At 40.9% G+C, this 8,212-nt stretch overlaps 1 long non-coding RNA gene across 5 annotated transcripts; it reads left to right on the top strand.

Moving 5' to 3' along the window:
• The first annotated feature begins 266 nt into the window (after positions 1 to 266).
• On the top strand, positions 267 to 4,503 carry LOC143420282 (uncharacterized). 5 transcript variants are annotated; one of them, XR_013100100.1, is made up of 6 exons: positions 268 to 883; positions 1,614 to 2,595; positions 3,081 to 3,206; positions 3,458 to 3,582; positions 3,688 to 3,809; positions 3,952 to 4,503. It is a non-coding gene; the product is annotated as an uncharacterized LOC143420282 (long non-coding RNA). The 5 variants fall into 5 exon arrangements; XR_013100101.1 differs by having other exon boundaries at positions 269 to 883; positions 3,458 to 3,496; XR_013100103.1 differs by having other exon boundaries at positions 267 to 883; positions 1,600 to 2,595; positions 3,458 to 3,809.
• The last annotated feature ends 3,709 nt before the right edge of the window (positions 4,504 to 8,212 follow it).

Raw genomic sequence — 8,212 nt, 5'->3', positions numbered from 1 at the left:
GCGCTGTGTTGACAGACTTACAATTAACTTTTTAATAAGGAAAAGATGGAAAATAATAATTTCTCCCATTTTACAGTCTGTCACACTGAACTTGTATACAAAAAGAAACCTTATGACTAATAAAATACATTTCACAATCGTGTAAAACAAAATAACAGGATAACAGAAGCATCACCGACTAAACATTTCCCTCTAGTGGACAAATTAACAATAGCGCATTACATTTTCACTTGCTTGTGCTTTACAGACAAAATGACTGTTAACAAGCTCACGTACCTGCAGAAGACATAAAACACACTCAACAGGTGTCTTCTGATGGTACCAGCAATTGTAGCTCCTACAATGTAAAACAACATCACCAACACGTTCTCACTCCCAACTCGTCAAACGTGTGACGCATGGTCAGGCTCCCTCTGCTGCACTTATGGACGCGCAGGGTACCCCTCTCGCGTCGGGAATTGACGTGAAGGGTCCTCCGATTGAAGAGATTGCCGGGAAGTGCCTGTTGTCGGTATATTTAGACATTTTCCAAATCACATTGTAGTGACGTATACAGAACACAATAAATTATATAATGTAAACAACTACCTGAAAAACAGGTAGAACGATACTTTTGTATCGTTTATTGCATTTACGGAGGGAGTGATGTATGCTGGGTAATGGCACAGCTAGCGACTGGGTGACTTTATTCACCCGCTTCGGCTGTTATCAGTCCATACATTAGCGTTATTAGCACAAACCAGTCCCATAGATATGGGCCATCTCCTGCTAGATTGTTCAGAAGGTTGTTCTCATCCATCCAGATGGAGGATCACTAACAGGAGCGTGGGAAGACTCCAGAATCCACTCTGGCTGGAATCCGGTGGATATGCAGTGTGTACAGGTAAGACCATTTAAACGGACAGCATTTATAGAATGACTATTAAAAGTCAGCGAGTGTCAGTAATGTTAATGTGGTTATGTTAGTAATACACCGAGTGCTACTATAACAGCTTTAAGATGCATTTGTAGATATTATTACGTGTTTTACCGTCTTTATGGTGCTAGCTTAAAGTTACGGTGTAAACGTTAGCTTATATTGGAGGAAAGCTGTTACTGGTTAAACGATGTTAGCACAGAAATATTAGCTTCTGTCATGACTGACGAAGTTACCAGTTAATAAAGTTTTCAGTAAAGTGTTTAATCGCAGCCACAGATTGACAGCAAATATCTCGGTTAGCTTCAGTGCATCTATAATAAATATGTGCAAGTTTCAGTGCTTCGTTTAAACTGTATGATACTTATACTGACCCAGGGTCAGTGTAAAATACAATCCTAGCTGTGTGAACAAAGCCTGGCTCCTTTAATCCTGCATGACAAACCTCAGGATGCAGGTTATTATTACTCTTTCCTGCTGGCACACCTGTCACACCTGAGAGTCAGCTAGAAACTTACAGTGACGTGGACATCATGCAAAGACTGCCAGACTCTGTAATACTGCAAATGATCAGTGACTCAGGTTAACACTAAACTTTAAACGGCACCTCTGTGTCTCTGTGTGCTGAACATCTAGGATTGAGTCAGGCTGCATCAGCTGAAGCTGTTATTTGTATATATCAGTATTTTTTATTCAGGTGTGGGGAAAATACGTAAGACTGCAGTGAAGCGATGCACCAGAGTAATCCCTGGCCAAAGGTATCGTACTTAAATCAGACTACTGATCCAGCCACATCAGCCTTTTGTGAGGTCTGTTTAAAGTAGACTAAAAGTGAACTGCAGGTTCCTGAGAGGTGGACTGTGAGCACAGAAACACATGTTCATACATACAGCTGCAGCAAACTTACATTAATTTTAAATAGATTTGTTACTCTGATGTCTGTCTCTGTGTTAGTCCTCTGACAGACTGGTGACCTGTCCAGGTGTGCTCTACCTGTGACTACTGGGACAGGCTCTAGCCTCTGTAATAGAAATGTTCTGTTATTCTCATTTTAAGTATTTAAGTGCTTATGCATATGCTTAGTTGTGACACTGTTATAGACTGTTCAGTGAAAGTTTCTAAAACTAGATGAACTTACTTCAGCGTCAGCAGTTTGAGAAAACAACTCCCTTTACAGGTGCTGATAAGGCCAAGGGCACAAAACAGCTTAACCATTGATCCGTTGAAGTGTGGTAGGATCAGTTTGTAACTTCCTCCCTCTTCCTTGGAATGCATAAAGGAGGAGGAGCACAACTTCTGTGGCAGCGCTGACATGACTGAACTGTGATGTTTGATGTGTGTTGGCGCAGTAATAAATAGCTTGATCACAGCTCTTTCTGTGTTGCAGACTTTATTTCAAAAATTCCATGTTGGATATTGTGTATCTCGTGTTCTCTGGGCTTTGTTGTCCTCAGTCTTTTTGCAGGATCAGAAAACAAAACCAGGAGGCGCGTAAATGTTTCTTTTCCATGATGTTTCTTCAAATGTTTCTTCTGGATGATGATAAGACTGTGACACAGGATGCCACCTTTGGTCTTGTGATGAAGCAAAGCTCAGGAAGAAGTGTGATTAAATGGTACCCACATGTGTGCTGCTGAGAAGGATGTACAGGGGCACCTGCAGCCAAATCCAAGCTTCAGGTTAGTTGTAGTTGCAGAACGCTATAGACTGAGACAGCTGAGGCATCAAATGTTTGATTAAACGGATGAAAAAGAGAAGTTTCTTCCCTATAATTATCACTTCTTAAAATCTGTAGCAACTTCAAGTCTGTCAGCGTGCTGAGCATGCTCAGAATGTGACAATATATTTTTGTTCAATATTTAATTTCTTTCAGTTGCAATTGTTAAATGAAAAAAAAATAAAAATATATTCTTATAATTTAGCAAACTAATTTATCAAAAAAATATACATATATCTGTATTAGTTTTAATAAATTAATTTGACAGCTGTATTGAAAATACCATATTGTATTCATACAGAATCAGTTTGGTATCATTGTTTGTCTTTTCACTGATTGTTGAAACTAAGAGTTGCTTTGATCTGTTTAGATCTAAAGTATCCAAAGTTGAGCTCTGATGTTTCTTCACCCTTGTGTGGGTGATATGTGATTCCTACATGCTGGCAGAGCAGCAGTTTGTGCTCACAGATGGTGACGGTGTGGAGAGACGGTGGTGTTTCCTCAGAAGAACCAGCAGAGTCACTCACTGACTGATGCTCGTCTGCACTGCACAGAGGAAATCAACTGACCGAGGTTTGTCCAGTGACGTGTTATGAATGTATATTTGTTTTATGCTTACAGTTATGTTTTTCTTGATAGAGGCTCTGCAGAGGTTAGACAAAGCAGAGAAAACATGTGCTTTACATTTTACTGTGATTTATTGAGATATTTGTTGCCTGATGTTCAGCAGGAATGGAAAAATAGAATCAAAGGGAGATGTTTTTGATGTTTTTGTAATGATGTAAGTAAATCTTCAATATTATTTATTTGCTTGGTTATATTAGGAGTGTTTCTGAGTGAGGGAGAGAGGAGTCATCATCCAGGTAAAGTGACGTGGATCAGTGGATACACTTGTCTCCCCTTTAAAGGAGACACTCTTAGAGAGAGACGATTAGAGTCATCCTTAAATGTTAGTGCTTTCAAATACACAAACATTTTTAAAGGACAAAAATGAACATCCAACTTTGACTGTAATACAAAATAAATCTTTGCATGTGTGTTTTCAAACTCTCAGATGGGCAGCATATCAGTCTTGGACTGTCTAACCTGCCGGAGCAGCACTGAATAACCACCACACATGAGCATGTTCCTGCAACATTCAGCATCTGATCCTTCATCTGTGTGCTGCTGCTTTTGGTAAGTAGAGTTACCCAACTACAGTAACTCTAAACACATGCCATCCATTTCTAACGGCCTGGTTACTTCCTGTCAGTTACTTTAGAAACCAAGTGGTCACCTGACCTAACACTGTTTCTTCTTCTTCCCCTTAATGTTCAAGTGTCACATGTCAAACAGCTGGAGAGGAAACTACACCAGTGTACTGGGATGTTTCACCAACACGTGCCAGATGCTGTTCCTTCATGGTGACATCACCAGAGACAGCCCCACCCACCTCAGGACCTCGCCATTGATCATGATGATTATAATGATGACAGCGAGCGGAACTAAGACTGTAAAAATCCACGACCAGAATTTTTCTTTCTAATTATTAATGAATACTGAGAGCCTCTTTCTGTGTTTTGTCTGTTTTGTTTTTTTTACCTCATTTGTTACTAACAAAGTTCACCAAACTCACACAGTTTACATTCTGTATGTTTCCATCTTTACCAGCCACACTCTAACTGCATTTAAGAAAATGATCCTTAGAAATCGTCCTTTTTCTCTTTTGTAATTGATGATAATTCAGTGAATATACTGCGCTGCTTCCTTCTATTGCGTCACACATTGCTTTATGTTTTTCAGTGTCCAGTTATTTTTTACTGCTGTTTGAATTCTCTGTATGTTTGACCCTGTAGACTGTTTGATGGACTGCTTGTCTGCCTGTTTGTAACCGCCGCCTGTTTTTTAATAAAGATTTGGATTTCTGACTTTAACACAGCCTCTGCGTGTCCTCCCTTTGTGTCCTCTTCCTCTGTGAATGTGTTGCATGTGTCACAGATTCCTTTTATTAACAGCTTTCCCACAGTGAGTTGCATCAGCATTCATTCACAGCACATTTCAGAAGGATTCAGATTAATACAGTGATCTTACAGTCAGAATGATCCTGACAGAGTGCCACTGTGAATTATCTTTCATCAGGTCAATTTTAAAGTTCAGTATTTCAAAGCAGGAGTTATGAAGACTTATACTGGCATTAGAACTAATAATATGTACTTACAAAGTCAAAGTTTTTTAATTATGCTAAAATATTGGAAGACAATCAACTTTTAGTGTTTTCTGCATATTAATTATTCTGAAATAGAGACGGTGACCCTAACTGTACAGAAGCACTAAACAACTGACAATCTAACAGACATCATTGGCCCGAGCTGTCATGCACAGTGAGTCTGATCCTTTGCTGTGAGAGTCTGACAAGCATGTTTCTGGTCAGTGTGGAAGAAATAATATCACAATGTTGATCTTTCTTTCCAATATTCCTTCTCTTTTACAACATAAACTGTGATCAAAGCTACTTATGTTCACAGCATGTAATAATACTGACAGTCCAGGGCATTGTGGTCTGTTGAGCTAGGGTTAGGGTTAGCAATTCAGACATATGTAATCAATATTAAACGTCTCTGACGTGGGCCACTGTCCGCAGTGTTGGGAAATCCATACCACGCTGGAACGAGTCAAGGTAGGTGAGCATCCACGAGAAGACAGCAGATGCATCCTACTAATACTGACAGGACCAGGAGACTCCAGAAACCCAGCATCTTCTCTTCAGTGCCATCCTCGCCTGTCACCCTCTCTGCCCGCAGCTCTTTGAGTATGGGGTAGATAAGGGCGCAGAGAAACCCTTATTACTAATTTGTATTATAATTCAATTTTCATGAAATATTCATATTCAGTATCGGTCCTTTTATATTATAACCACATATCCACCCAGGCTCATGGTGGGGCAGGGCTCTGTTCTGGGATGCTTGAGTACAAGGTAACGTACACCCTGACCAGGTATCCAGTCTGTCAGAATTGTTTTCAATATTTGGTTCAAAAACATGAGTGACAACAAAAATCCAACTAGGATTCTTGCATATGATGAATGAAGTCTGTCTTTGACTGTATTGTCCAGCTGATCCATCAAACCCCCAGCAGGTGAACCTTATTCATGACATAACACGGCAACAATGTAAAAAATGAAACAGCAACAGTCTAAATGTAAAGTGCATTCTAAACTCCTCTTCAATGAATCATATGCAAAGAGTCATTCAGGACTGTAAAACGTGAACTACAGAACCCAGAGTCTTCATCATTAAATCTCTGGTTGCTTCATTTTTCTATCCTATATCAGATACTTTAAGGTTATGTAGCGCCTCTACTCAGGACCAGTACACTCTCACTTCAAATAGAGACCCTAGACATCTTTCTAGGTTCAGGAGGAGGTTTTGTTTTGGAGACTCACAAAAGGAGTTGGCTTGGAAGTGAATAACTGGGACCTTTATTGCCTCAGTACCATTTATACACATATACAACACAATAACCCAAATTGCACACTAATAGTGCATTTTAAAGGTGAATACATGTAAAACAAAACAAAATAAAGACATTTAAATGGAAGATTTATACTGAACAGTATCAGAGCTCTTTGGAATGAATGAAACAGATTAAAGTGTTCCTGTTGTGAAGTTTGAATTGTCCAGTCTGAATTGTCCTTTAAAGTCGTTGAAAACCCAAACAGGTGTACTGTAGGGGAATTGTCAGTGTGCAAACCCTATTATCCGGGTAGGAAAAGTAGTGCATAGGGCTTATCTGTAATCCAGGGTTGCTTGAATCAGTTTCTCAGGCAAATCCCACAATCCGATCGCATGGCTGGCCACACCATTTCACGATCATCCAGGATCTCATTTGGGCTGTTCTCGCCGTCAGTGGTTCTCCAGAATTCTTCTAGTAGTTCAAAAAAACCAATCGGGATTTTCAGACACAAATAACTTGACAGACGTTATTCCCTTTGTGGTCAGAGTTCGGGGCCAAGATACTTTTTCCATGCGCTCCGACACGTACTTGACCGCCATCAGAGGGAAGATCTCACAGGAAGAGAGAGGTAATACTTCCTGCGCACTAGACGCAAGGTCGTCAGAACACAAGACTGCATCACAGCGCCCCCTTGTGACAATAACAGGCTATAGCCTTAGATTACAAAAAGGGATTTTGCAGCCCTGTATTTCACATGGGTTACAGTTAGGTTAGGTAAACTTGCATTCTCATGGTGAGGCAAAGTGCTTTATGTGTGTGTGTGCGTGTCATGAACGGCTATAAAAGGCCTATAATTAAAGAACAAAGCGGGGTTTGAGTTCGAGTTGCGGCAGACTGTCACTACTTGTAAATGGAACGCAGCCTTCCTGCGGCGGACAGCTAATAACAGGAATCGGACGCGGTCCACCCAAGTCCACAGCAACCACCATAGCAACCGCCTAGCATGACCTTAGAAACATATTCTGTCTTCATAACTATCAAAAACATGAAATGATTTGCAAAGTGTTTAAGTGTTACAGCTGCAGAGAGCTATGGCGGTATCTTTGGAAGCCGTTTACATAGCTAATAATATACGATGTAACCATGGAGACAGTCAGTCACGTGAGGTAGCGGGGCATGTTTACTACAGTGAATAAGGTGATTGCGTGCACAGCGTCCACACGCTGCACAGGGTAAAGACATTACTTCAATATTGTTTTATATTGATACAGTGGGGCAAAAAAGTATTTAGTCAGCCACCGATTGTGCAAGTTCCCCCACTTAAAATGATGACAGAGGTCAGTAATTTGCACCAGAGGTACACTTCAACTGTGAGAGACAGAATGTGAAAAAAAAAAATCCATGAATTCACATGGTAGGATTTGTAAAGAATTTATTCGTAAATCAGGGTGGAAAATAAGTATTTGGTCACCTCAAACAAGGAAAATCTCTGGCTCTCACAGACCTGTAACGTCTTCTGTAAGAAGCTTTTCTGTCCCCCACTCGTTACCTGTATGAATGGCACCTGTTTGAACTCATCATCTGTATAAAAGACACCTGTCCACAGCCTCAAACAGTCAGACTCCAAACTCCGCCATGGCCAAGACCAAAGAGCTTTCGAAGGACACCAGGAAAAGTATTGTAGACCTGCACCAGACTGGGAAGAGTGAATCTACAATAGGCAAGCAACTTAGTGTGAAAAAATCAACTGTGGGAGCAATCATCAGAAAATGGAAGACATACAAGACCACTGATAATCTCCCTCGATCTGGGGCTCCACGCAAGATCTCATCCCGTGGGGTCAAAATGATCATGAGAGCGGTGAGCAAAGATCCCAGAACCACACGGGGGGACCTGGTGAATGACCTGCAGAGAGCTGGGACCAAAGTAACAAAGGTCACCATCAGTAACACACTACAACGGCAGGGAATCAAATCCCGCAGTGCCAGACGTGTTCCGCTGCTGAAGCCAGTGCATGTGCAGGCCCGTCTGAAGTTTGCCAGAGAGCACATGGATGATACAGCAGAGGATTGGGAGAATGTCATGTGGTCAGATGAAACCAAAGTAGAACTTTTTGGTATAAACTCAACTCGTCGTGTTTGGAGGAA

Source organism: Maylandia zebra, linkage group LG2 (assembly GCF_041146795.1).
Source record: "Maylandia zebra isolate NMK-2024a linkage group LG2, Mzebra_GT3a, whole genome shotgun sequence".
NCBI lineage: Eukaryota > Metazoa > Chordata > Actinopteri > Cichliformes > Cichlidae > Maylandia > Maylandia zebra.
The sequence above is the reverse complement of the archived record's forward strand: the minus strand, read 5'-3'. Positions and strand labels throughout refer to the sequence as shown.